This window comes from Schistocerca cancellata, chromosome 1 (assembly GCF_023864275.1).
Source record: "Schistocerca cancellata isolate TAMUIC-IGC-003103 chromosome 1, iqSchCanc2.1, whole genome shotgun sequence".
In the NCBI taxonomy this organism is placed as follows: Eukaryota; Metazoa; Arthropoda; class Insecta; order Orthoptera; family Acrididae; genus Schistocerca; species Schistocerca cancellata.
Genome location: NC_064626.1, coordinates 921,734,794 through 921,748,184, shown reverse-complemented (window position 1 = coordinate 921,748,184; position 13,391 = coordinate 921,734,794). Strand labels below are relative to the sequence as shown.

Here is a 13,391-nt window from a genome sequence, read left to right as displayed (position 1 = left end):
TTGTTAAACAGACCTATGTTTTTGAATTCCTAGCATTTACTACAAATGACAACACACATGGAGACACTAAAATTTTATATATTGCTGAGATCTGTTTGTTCTTTCTCAAATAGTTCTGGCAGCTTTTATTGCATTTTTTATGATTTTATACAGTTTTTGCACAGTACACAATGGAGAGGGACTACACTTATTGGGTGTAAACACAAGAAGGATTGACAGTGGTACAGAAACAGCATTGGCCACCTGTCTTCACTCAACGGTGAATGGCAGATGGTGATTGGTTTGCACGTCTCTGGATGGAGGTTGAAAGTGGCAACTAGCCACCTTAGCAACAAGTACAAGGTGCTACCCATTGGTGATAACGCCACTGAACCAGCACAGGATGCCTCTCCTGTCGGGCTAGTGCAGTGCCCTGTATGGACAAGTGCAGAGAGGGCATACGCTAGTCATTGGAGCTCTTTGGGAAAACAGCATGCAGGTTGGCAGAAAATGCCAAATTGCACTTCATATGTTTATTTATTTATTTACACATCTAGTTCCGTAGGACCAAACTGAGAAGCAAATACCCAAGATCATGGAAGTTGTCAGTACAACATAAAGTAATAACAGATAAAATAAAAAGTTTATGAACCCAAAAAAAAGTCAAGCCATAAGTTTAAGTAAATGCAATCAACAATATAACACAGTAATCAACTTAATTCTTCGAGGAACTCCTTGACATAATAGAAGGAGTGACCCACACGGAAACTCTTCAGTTTCAACTTGAAAGCACAGGGATCACTGCTAAGTTCTTGAATTCGAGTGGTAGCTTATTGAAAATGGATGCAGCAGTATACTGCACACCTTTCTGCACAAGAGTTAAGAAGGTGTGATCCAAATGCAGATTGGGTTTACACCTAGTATTAACTGAGTGAAAGCTGCAAATTCTTGGGAATAAGCTGATATTTTTAACAGGAAACAACAGTAAAGAATACATATATTGAGGGACCAATGTCAAAATACCCAGACCAGTGAGCAGTGGTTGACAAGAGGTCACAAACTTACTCCACTTATTGCCCAAACTGCCCGTTTCTGAGCCAAAAATATCCCTTGAGAATGGGAAGAGTTACCCCAAAATATAATACCATATGACATAAGCAAATGAAAATAAGCAAAGTAGAGTAATTTTTGTGTCAAACGATCACTTACTTCAGATACCGTTCGATTAGTAAAAATGGCAGCATTAAGTCTTTGATCAAGATCCTGAACATGGCCTTTCCATGACAGTTTACTATCTATCTGAACACCTAGAATTTTGAACTGTTCAGTTTCACTAATCACATGCCCATTCTCTGAAATTAAAACTTTGGGTTTTGTTGAATTATGTCTTAGAAACTGTATAAACTGTGTGTTACTGTGATTTAGTGTTAGTTTATTTTCTATAAGCCATGAACTTATGTCATGAATTGCACTATTTGAAACAGAACCAATGTTGCAACATCCTTTACTACCAAGCTAGTGTCATCAGCAAGCAGAAATATTTTAGAATTACCTATAATACTAGAGGGCATACCATTTATGTAAATAAGGAACAGGAACGGCCCCAATACTGATCCCTGGAACACCCCCCCCCCCCCCCTCATTTGACAGTGCCTAAATTTTTCAAATCAATCAATGCAGAGGGGAGCATCAATGCAGATGTCAGGGATTGAAAACATCCACTGTGGTTTAATAGCCTTGTTATATAGTTGTTACAGAAGTGAAGAGTGCTTCATTATAGATTTATGTGAAGTCAAAACCTAGCAGATGAACAAAAACGAAAAGAAGTAAAACTGAGCATAAGGAGAGCAATGAGAGAAACATCCGTCACGTAGAAGAAAGTGTAATTAGATGAATGATGAACACTAACTTCACTTAACAAAGGTTTATTCAGCACTTGCACCTACAACAGTGAACTGCCTCCAGCCAGAACACATATGGTATATATATATAGTTATAGAACACTCCAGTACAATGATTCTTGACAATTTGGATACTTCTAAAATGTAATTGAACCGAATATAGAAATTAAAATTTTACACTTCAGGCTAGTTTTGAACTCACAACCCTCCATGCAACAGTCTAGTATCATAACCACTACACCACAATGACTATGCTACTGAGCTTCTTCTGTGACATTGATCCGTCCTTAAGAGAACAGCATCTCGGTGTTACGTCCTCCCAGTCTGGGAATGAGTCATTGGTCTTGCATACTCCAACTCTCGATGACTGATGTTCGCCCTGGCAGTGATCTGCTTAGAACTTCCTTTGCCGATATGCTCTTCATCACCTTTCCACTTGTTGCCTGTCGCTGGAGCTTTGAATTTACCCTGGGTTGCAGGATCCTTATAGGGCTTCATTCAAAAGTTGTGGACCGTATCTCTGATTTTTCGTTGTCTTGTGTTGGGGTTGAAGTCTTCAACTTGGTAAGCAACATCAGACAACTGTTTTACAACATTATAAGGTCCAAAGCAGCACCTGAGGAGCTTCTCAGAGAGACCAACCTTCCAAGAAGGAGTGAAGATCCAGATGAGGTCACCAGGCTGGTAGACAACAGGGTGATGGCTCACGTCATACCTTTGTCAATCATTTTCTTGAGCCTGTAGCATGCGGAGTTGAGCTAACTGCTGAGCTTCCTCAGTTCTGGCCGATGTAGTCGTCGTCCACATCATCAGGATGTAATGGAAACACAGTGTCCATCAGCACAGTTGCCTCACGCCCACGCAACAGGAAAAATGGCGTAAATCCTGTGGTGTCTTGTTTGGCAGTGTTGTAGGCAAATGTCATGAAAGGTTGCATCTCACCCAGTTGCTCTGCTCAACACTGATGAACATTGATAGCATGTCAGCCAAGGTCTTATTAAGGTGTTCAGTAAGCCCATTAGTTTGTGGATGGTAGGCAGTTGTCATGTGATGAGTAATGTTGCACCAACGGCTTATCTCTGTCACAAGATTTGATTGAAAAACTTTCCCTCGATCTGTAATTAACGACCTCAGGGCACCAAGTTTTAATACAACGTCTTCCATGATGGATTTGGCTACCTCAAATGCTTAGGCTGTTTTCACAGACTTTGTAATGGTATAGCATGTCAGATAACCAGTGCAAATAATAATCTATCTATTGCCACTAGCAGACATTGGAAATTGTCCGAGAAGGTCAATCCCAACATGCTGGAAAGGCGTTTCAGCTGGTGGAATTGGTATGAGTCAGCCAGGTGGTGTCTGAGGAACTGCCTTTCTCCTCTGGCACTCTCAACAGTGTGACACATAGTGATGGACACTCCTAAATAAACCAGTACAGAAAAATCTCTTGTGGATCCTGTCATACATCTTAATAAATCCTAAATGTCCAGCTTCAGGTGTGTCATGGAATTTCTGTAGAACATCTAAGCGCATGTGTTTAGGAATCACTGGTAGCCCCCTCTATCCAAATGGATCAAAGTTTTTCTTGCAATGTAATCCATTAACTACCTTAAATTGTCCTTTCACATCCTCTGACCAATTTGAGGCAAACATAATTTGAATCAAAGCATTTGAGATGTGGTGCTACAGACGAATGTTGAAAATTAGATGGACTGATAAGGTAAGGAATGAGGAGGTTCTACGCAGAATCGGAGAGGAAAGGAATATGTGGAAAACACTGATAAGGAGAAGGGACACGATGATAGGACATCTGCTAAGACATGAGGGAATGACTTCCATGGTACTAGAGGGAGCTGTAGAGGGCAAAAACTGTAGAGGAAGACAGAGATTGGAATACGTCAAGCAAATAATTGAGGACGTAGGTTGCAAGTGCTACTCTGAGATGAAGAGGTTAGCACAGGAAAGGAATTCATGGTGGGCCGCATCAAACCAGTCAGTAGACTGATGACCAAAAAAAAATTTGAAATAACTTGGTGTCCTTCTTCTGCTCAGCAGAGAGATCCTGGAGTGCATTGAGACAGTCACTATCTTCATCAGTGTCTTGATGGTCTTGCACAGGGTTTCTTGAGAAACAGTCAGCATCTTGGTGTTTTCTTCCATTTTTGTACACTATAGTAATGTCATACTCTTGAAGACATGGTGCCCACTGGGTGAGTCATCCTATTGGAGCCTTAAGACCTGTCAACCAACAAAGTGAATGGTGGCCTGTAACAAGTGTGAATGGCCTTCCATAAAGATAGTATCGAAATTTGCACATGGCCCAGATCACAGCAAGACATTCTCTTTCTGTAGTTGAGTAGTTTCTCTCGGCTTTTGTAAGTGTCCTAGAAGCATAGGCTATAACCTTATCTTTTCCATCCGAAATTTGCACTAGAACAGCACCGATCCCATACCCACTGGCATCTGTGTATAGTTCTGTAGGTGCTCTCTCATCATACAGACCAAGTACAGTGACAATTACAATTACAAATGTCTGCTTGTGTCTGTGTATATGCGGATGGATATGTGTGTGTGTGTGTGTGTGTGTGTGTGTGTGCGCGAGTGTATACCTGTCCTTTTTTCCCCCTAAGGCAAGTCTTTCTGCTCCCGGGATTGGAATGACTCCTTACCCTCTCCCTTAAAACCCAAATCCTTTTGTCTTTCCCTCTCCTTCCCTCTTTCCTGACGAGGCAACCGTTGGTTGCGAAAGCTAGAATTTTGTGTGTATGTTTGTGTTTGTTTGTGTGTCTATCGACCTGCCAGCGCTTTTGTTTGGTAAGTCTCATCATCTTTCTTTTTAGATATATTAGACCAACCTCCAACTACCATCCTTCTTCCTGATGAAAACCACTGCCAATGACCATGGGCTCTTCTAAGACTGAATGATGTCATTCTTCATCATTTTCTCTAGCTCGTTATGAATTATTCAATGTTCCTGTGCTGACACACGGTATGCTCTACAGCTTATTGGTTGATGGTCTCCAGCACTAATCCCGTGCTTCACTGTTGATTTGTCTAATTTGCTATTCACCTGTGGATTGAAACATTCAGAGAACTCTTGAAGAATGGCAAACAGCTTCTTCTGTTGTTCCTTAGTGAGATCTGGTGATAGTTAAGCTAAAAGATATTGTCTCATAGTGGTAGCGCCAATTTCGCACTCGGACTCGGCATGGGAGGTTTCTACAATGCTCAGCTGTTTGGCAGTTAATGGCTCAGCATTTGATATGCACATGCATCTTGGAAGGATCTGCAGTTCTCTGTGACAATTAACTATCCACAGTTCACTGAATCTGTTCTTAAATGAGATGGCTGGGGTGATCAAGTTATTCTTTAGTGGTATGCTTCTCTTACATTCCATTACAAGTTTCATGGGTTGATGCATGGCATGACACATGACAGTTACCTTTCTAGCACTGACTGCAGGAATGATCACTTCATCCAGCACACAGTCTCCACACACTCGGATGCGCATCTTCCTATCCACAGTATCTCATCTCATCTAGCATAATCTTCGAGTGACCACAATCTATAATTGCCTAAGAAGCTTTCAAAAAGACCCATCCAAGAATGACGTCATGACTTCACTCTTGTAAGATGATGAATTCTAAGGGCTGTGTATGGCCACTTATACCCACACGAATGCCCATGTTCCTGTAGGTTTTACATATTTCCCATTAGCCACATTCAGCAGAGATATTTTGTTGTCAATTGATATGCTTTTTTTTTTTTTTTTTTTTTGTAACTGGCGACAGTACTTCTCCAAAATGACTGAATATGATGCTCCAGAGCCCACAAGACCTTGGACTGGTCGGCCATCCATGAGGATATCATTTTTGTAGTGATCGACAGTGGAGGATTTTTCTCTTCAGCGGCCTCACCTCCAAGGAAGTTTGCACCCTTTAGTTTTACAGGTTGCAGCAGCTAGGTGATCGGCTGGAGATTCTAAACAGCAATGGAGACCTTGATTGGTGTGTTGGGGAGTGTCCTCTCCAGTGGCTAGCTTGCGGCAATGGTGACCTACGTTGTCCTGCATGCACATCTTCTTGTTCATCTTCGTCATCCTGCAGTTGGTGTCGGCTAAGATCAGTCTGCTGTCTTCTGGCGCATGCATCATCAAATATCCACCATCTTTTGACAATAGCGCACCACATGTCCCGGTCGTCCACAGTGGAAACATACTGGTTGGTTATCCTGGGTCATCCAGACGTCAGTCTTCCTTGGTGCCCAAACAGGTACCTCATGCGACATTATAGGAACATAACTTCAACTGGGTCTCAACTTTTTCACCATTCTAAAGGGAAAGGAAGTATGAGAGACTGGGTCTGTTCCACTTCCTCCCTTATGACCTCTTGAAGCGTCTCGGTTTTTTGCTCGCCGTGCAATCCAAGTGCCCTCTGGACTTCCTCTCTCACTATCTGATGAAGAACACTTGTGAAATCAATTCCTTCCTCCATCACAGACATCAATACGATGTTTGGAAGCTGTTCAAACTTCTTGCTTGTAATTCTTTTTTGATGCATTGTCTCGATATACTGGCACCATTTTATGAAGTCGTCTGCTGTTGAAACCTCCTTCAGGAGTAGGGCATAAAACATGTCCTCAGCAACACCCTCCATGAGATGTGCAACCTTATCTTCCTCCTTCATTCTAGGATCCACTATTTTACACAGCTCCAAGACATCTTGAATGTAGGATGCTGTAGTTTCTCCTGGACACTGTGTCCTGCACTTTAATTATCTTCAGCCTTGTGCTTCTGTCATTGTGTGTTGCTGAAGTACTTGTGCAGCTCCAACTGGAATACTTCTCAGCTTGCGAGCTTCTTCTCATTGTTCTCATACCATTGCTTGGCAGTGCCCTCCAAGTAGAAAAATATGTTAGCTAAACACACGGTGTCATCCCTTTTGTTAAATTTGGCTATACGCTCATATACCTTCAGCCACTGATTTGGATCTTGGCCATCGTCACCAGAGATCCCGGAAGGATGTCTCATGTAGCGGCACACAATTGCTGTCATCGTAATGTCCTCTTCTTCTGTCTCCAATAGATTGCGATCTGTTGAATATGGCTCGAACTCAGGTTTCTTGCCACGTAAACAGCAGCTCTGTCGTGGCCTGATGGGAGCCACTGTGTCATCAATAATGTGCGCTATGACAAGTTCCAATATCCAGCATCTCCACCAGAATAGTGTCATGTACAAGAATGTGTAATTAGATGAATGATGAACACTAACTTTACTTAACGCAGGTTTATTCAGCACTTGCACATATAAGAGCACGGTGCGAACTGCCTCTAGCCAGAACAAATACTGTATGTATACAGTTACAGAACATTCCAGTACAATGATTCTTGACATTTGTGGATACTTTTAGAATGTACTCAAACCGAACATAGAAATTAAAATTTTACAGTTCAGGTGAGTTTTGAACTCATGACCCTCCTTGCAACAGTCTAATATCATAACCACTACACCACGGTGACTGTGCTACTCAGCTTCTTCCGTGACAATATTGAAAGTAAAATTTTGCCAACTAATCTGACTAAAAACCCTAAGAAATTTTGATCTTCTATAGAATCAATAAGTGGATACAAATAATCTATTCTGTTGTTCTGTGACCATATTGGCACAGAAATGGAAGACGATAGAGACAAGGCCAAAATACTGAAATTGATCTTCCAGAACTGTTTCATCCTGGAATATCCTAATATGATCCCTCTATTTAACCATTGCACAAATGCCAACATGGCAGATTTTGAGATAAGTGATCACTGAATATAAAAGCAACTATAATTGCTTAGTAGTGGAAACATATCTGAACCAGGTGAGATACCTGTAAGATTCTGTAGGTTATCAAAGCTCACTTGAGCAACAAAGGGTACCGACCAACTGAAAAAGAAGCACAGATCATTTCCATTTACAAGAAGGGTCATCAATCAGTTGTACAATTATGAAACATGTTTTATACTCATGTATTATGGCATTTTTGAAGAACGAAAGTCTTCTCAATAAAAATTAATATGGATTCCACAAACAGAGATCTTGAAAAAGCAGCTCACTTGTCCGTCCATCAGACCTAAAGTGCCACAGCCATCAGCACTCAGATTAATGCCATGTTCCTCGACTTCAGGAAGGCATTTAACACAGTTTCAAACTGCCATTTAGAGAAAAAAATAGATGCTTATGAGTATTGGGCCAGATTTGTGGCTATTCAAGACTTCCTTGCAGACAGAACTCATCACAGTGCTCCTAATGGGACAAAATTAACACATCTAAGTGCTCCTTACTGTTCTCACAATATGTAAATAATCTAGCAGAGAATGTCAGATGTTCCATGAGGCTGTTTGCAGATGATGTGGTTGCCTCTAACACAGTAGCAACACCAGCCGTAGCAAACTGTAGGAAGATTTGCAGAGAACAGGTGACTCTGAATGTAAATAAATATAACATATTGTGCATTGGTAGGCAAGTAATCCACTGTAGCTGAAGTCATGAATGATGGTAGTCGAGTTTAGGCTCGTTCGGCACAACTACATCATGCATACTCCAACAACCAGTGAGCGTTCAGTACTGTTCTGAGTGCTCTGCTATGAATGCCGTAGCTAATGCAAGCATTAAAAGTGATTGTAGCAAGTTAGTGAGTCTGTATTTCATTTGTAGCAAGTTGTCATCATTGATAGGAGGGGTTAAGTGATAAATTTTGCACAAGCTAGCGTGAGAAATAATTTGCAGGATATACACTTCCTTCAAGCGGAGAGCACACACTTGTGTGTATTTGCAACTGTTGCTTTGAACTGTCAGTCGTGCCATTCCTGTCTGTGCCTCAACATGCATAAACCACGATCTTTCATGGGTTGGACTATAGTGTACGATTACAATATTGATGTAACATAACTGGAAACAGCAACTGTTGTAAAATACCTAGGAGTGCTGGAAATAGTAACTAGTATAAAATATCTAGGAGTAACAATCCATAGTAGTCTGAAGTGGACTCACCACATATAACAGATAGTAGGAAAAGCAGATGCCAAGACGAGATTCACAGGAAGAATTTTGTGGAAACATAATTCATCCAAGAAAGAAGTGGCTTATAAGGCACTTGTTCAAGCATTTCTTAAGAATTTATCATCAGTGTGGGACCCCTACCAGTTAGGATTAATACAAGAGAGAGACGAGATTCAATGAAGAGTGGCAAATTTCATCAAGGGATTGTTTAGACAGGGCAAGAACATTATAGAGATGCTCAACAAACTACAGTAACAGATGCTACAAGAGAAGTGTTGTGCATCTTTGAATGGTTTACTATTGAACTTCCAAGTGAGTACATTCCAGAAAGAGTTGGGTAACATATTACTTCCTTCCATATAAGTCTTGTGAAAAGCTCACAACAAGAGAATCTGAAAAATTTGACCTAATAAGGAGGTTTAGCAGCAATCATTCTTACCATGCATGATTCATGTATGGTAGAGAGAAGGGGAGAGAGATAGTGGTACCAAAAGTACCATCTGCCACACATCATAAAATGGGTTGTGGAATAGAGATGTAGACAGCAGTTAACATCCACACAGTTTTTCTCCACTCTTTTAGTGTGGTGAGGAGATGTGGAGGAAACCATCTCCTGCTCATAAGAAAAAGAGCAGAACTCATGAGCTTCGTCCCCCTTGTGTAATACTACCAGCACGAAAAATGGCACCAGTGTAATGTGCTTCATGGTACCCCTTTATCTAATTAAAACTAACCTGCAGGAGTAATTAACATCTAACCAAAGATAAAAAAAAACCTTCTTGAAAATGGAGACTGCTTCATGAACAATTTTTACAGAAAAAGGCATAACAAAGGAAATACAGTGTTGACAAAAGTACTGGTCACCACAACGTTGTTGTATCACAGGGCGCAACACACTTGTTAAAAGTCTTTTCAATACTGCCATATTAGGACAAAGGAATCAAGAACAAAGAGAAAATTCACAGATAACGTGTACCGTTGGCCCCTACACAGTGCTTTGGTTGGCTCATCACTGACAGTTACTAGTGCAAATGTCATCCACTGCTTTCTAGACTGGTGTGCAGCATATAAAATTTGCAATGGGGAGATCCGCAGTAGCAAGATGTATGTATGTATAGTAATAGTGATACACCAGACAACAGTGCTATTCTGCTGCATCTACCTGTTGTAACAACTATGGCCTGCATGTTGAAATCCGGTGTTGATTCCATGTTAGTGAGTGAACAGTGATACATACAAGGAATGTTCAATAAGTAATGTAAGACTTTTTTTCTTGGCCTGTTTCAGGTGGAAAAATGTGGAATTTGTTGTGGGACATCATGGTGTATTCCTGCTTAAGACTCTGAAGTTTCATGAAGTTACAATAGCTGACAGTGCTATATGTAGGTTTCAAAATGGCATCTGCATCAGAGGCATGTTACAAGCAGAGAGCTGTGACTGAGTTTCTTTCCATGGAAAATCAGAGCATCACAGTACACACAGATGCTTACAGAATGTCTATGGAGACCTGGCAATCAACAAAAGCATGGCGACTCATCGGTCCAGGCATCTGTCATCACCACAACAAGGTCCAACAAACCTCAACGATCTCTCATACGCCTGGCAGTTGCACAGCTGTGACTCCTGCAATGTTGAAATATGTGGACACTCTCATTGAAGAAGTTCAATGAATCACACTCAAACCACTTGCTGCCCTACTGGACATTCTTGTCGATAGAGCTGACACATTCATCCACCAGTTGGGTTACTCAAAGATGTGTGCCCTCTGGGTTCCTCACCCCGTAACAGGAGACCATAAAAGCAATAAAGACCACCTGTGCAAAATTGCGTGCATGTTATGAGGTTGCCCATGACAATCTTTTGTTCAGCATTGTCATGGATGATGACACATGGGTTCATCACTTTGAACCATGAACCAAAAACAAAACAGCAATGGATTGGCACTACACCACCCCTTCTCCAAAGAAAAAGTTCAAAGCCATACACTCAGCAGGTAAAGTCATGACAACTGTCTTCTGGGACTCTGAAGTGGGTATTCTGTTTTATGTCCTGCCAGATGGTGCAATGATCAACTCTGAATGTATTGTGCTACCCTCAGGAAATTGTAGAACTGAATTCATGTGTTCATCGCGAAAATATAAATGAACTTCTCCTTCTCCATAACATTGCAAGACCTCACACAAGTCTGCACACCCGAGAGGAGCTCACAAATCTTCATTGAACTGTTCTTCCTCATCCACCCTAAAGCTCAGATTTCCTTTCTCTCCTTTTCTGCTCCCCCCCCCCCCCCCCCCACCTCTCCCAAGCTCTCCATCTCACCTGCACCACTTCACTGTCCGCCAATCTCCCCCCCCCCCCCCATACTATCTGTCCCCTTCCCTGCCCCAGCCTCCTCCTTACCCCCACCCAATCGCCACTCCCATCATAAACTGCTGCTGCTGCTGCTCGCAGTGTGGTTTCAGTTGCCCGAGACTACAGTCGTGTGTGTAAGGTGGGTGTGCGCGTGCGTATGTGTGTCTATTGTTGACAAAGGCCTTAATGGTCGAAAACTATAATTGGGAGACTCTTTTTGTTGAGCCTACCTGTGACTCAGCATCTCTGCTATATGGTAAATAGATATATAAATATTATTACACGACTCTACCAACAAATTAAATTTATTTTCATACAATTGCCTTGTGTTGCATTGTATAATGTTGAAAAATATTTTGCCAACACGTAAAAAATTATTTTTTACTTCACTTATTCGAATATAACAAATTTCCAGTAAGTTTGTGTTACTGATTCCATATGAGTGCACATGTGATCTAATTGCATGAATGTGGACATTGTATTTGGCATGCATAATTACTATGAGCATGTGCCAATAGGAAACTAAGTATTTTGTGTTCAACAAAGTATTGCCTCCAAGAAATTAAGTTACTTGAACCAAAGATACATCTAATAGCTTCCTTCTGGCAGAGAAAGACTTCTTTTTCCCCAGTGGAGCTTCTACAAAGAAGTTTCCCACAGTGTAAGTGTGTATGGAAAAAGGCGTAGTATGCCATAAGCATGAGCTCTTAACTTGCACAATCTTTAGTTTTCTTAGGAGTACAAAACTCTTGCCAACTTACTGTGGATCTTTCTTGTGGCAAATTTTACTATTGAGGGAGATGCCTAACAGTTTTATGGAGTGCACAGTTAATTTCCTATGTTATTAATATGGGAAATGAACATGAACATGTGTTTAGTTTTACTGTTATTTAATATCAATCTCTTTTCTGAGAACCACTGAGATGCATTTTCTAGCATGAGGTTGTTCTTTTGTGCGACAAACTGTACATCCTTATGTGATGTGATGAAATTTGTGTCATCGGTGGACATCATGGATTTATGTGGTAATATGTTGGGCAAGTCATTCACATAGACAATAAGTAAGAAAGGTTGCAACACAAGCCCTAGTGAGAAGCCATATTCTACATTCAGAAAGCCAGATTTGTTATTTGAATTAACAACAAATATGAATTGCCAAATATGGTTTTAGTAGCGCTAGTTCTGTTTCAGTTATTCCATATCTGTCAAATTTCTTACTGAGAAACAATGTCAAAGGCCTTGGTTAGATCTACTTGGGTGGTATAACTGTGCTGCCTATTTTCAGAACTGCCTTAATTATTAATAGCCCACTTCAGAAACAATATTGGGCCTTGTTAAGTAGGTTGTTACACTAAAAAAAAATTATTTAACTAGTCTGTCAGTACTTGTACTAATGATATAGGTCTTAAATTTTGGGCAGCACAGTTGTCTGTTTTGGGCAGTATGGAAATGTTACCTCTCTAAACATACCACTTATAAGGTAAGATACAAAAGGTGAATCACTTGTTAGGCATAGAGTATTTATCATCAATGTAGAGTTTTGTTCATTAATCTTCATATTTACTTTTTTTATGATTTAGTGTATGTTAAAGTTATGTACTGAGTAATCATCATTTCTGTAATTTATATGGAAATTATTTTTTGTCATCAAAATACCCACATGATTTCTTGAAGTGGAGATTTGGAACTAGGATTTTTTCTTTTCTTATGATAATCATAATAAGAGACAGGACATTGCAGTTTCCAGAGACTGAAGTTAAAGTTGGGAAAACTACATCTCCAGCTACAGTGCAATGTGCAGGCACTGACATAAATTGGAAAGACATGTATTCCATGATCCATTTTGTCAGGCTTCCACCATTCTGGGTATTGGTGAGAAAAGTGGCATTTCATAAAGTCAAGTAATGTTTAGTACAAGTGGCATGGCTGGCTCACCTGTGCACAGGTTCTCTATTGGCTCTAATGGAGTGGATGTGAGCAAAAATGCAATTGGCACAGTGCTGAAACAGAGAGTGGTTGCTCAATGGCAACCTCTCACCTTTTACTCTCTGAACCTTACACCACAGCAGCAGAAATAAAGTGCTGTGAATTGTGAGTTACTGATGATCTACACAGATATT

The 13,391-nt window shown here is 40.7% G+C and overlaps 1 protein-coding gene across 1 annotated transcript in view; it reads right to left on the bottom strand.

The window, feature by feature from the left end:
• The window catches only part of LOC126114536 (SAM and SH3 domain-containing protein 1-like), a 443,876-nt gene that overhangs the window by 26,121 nt on the left and 404,364 nt on the right, over nt 1–13,391 (bottom strand). The window lies entirely within an intron of this gene.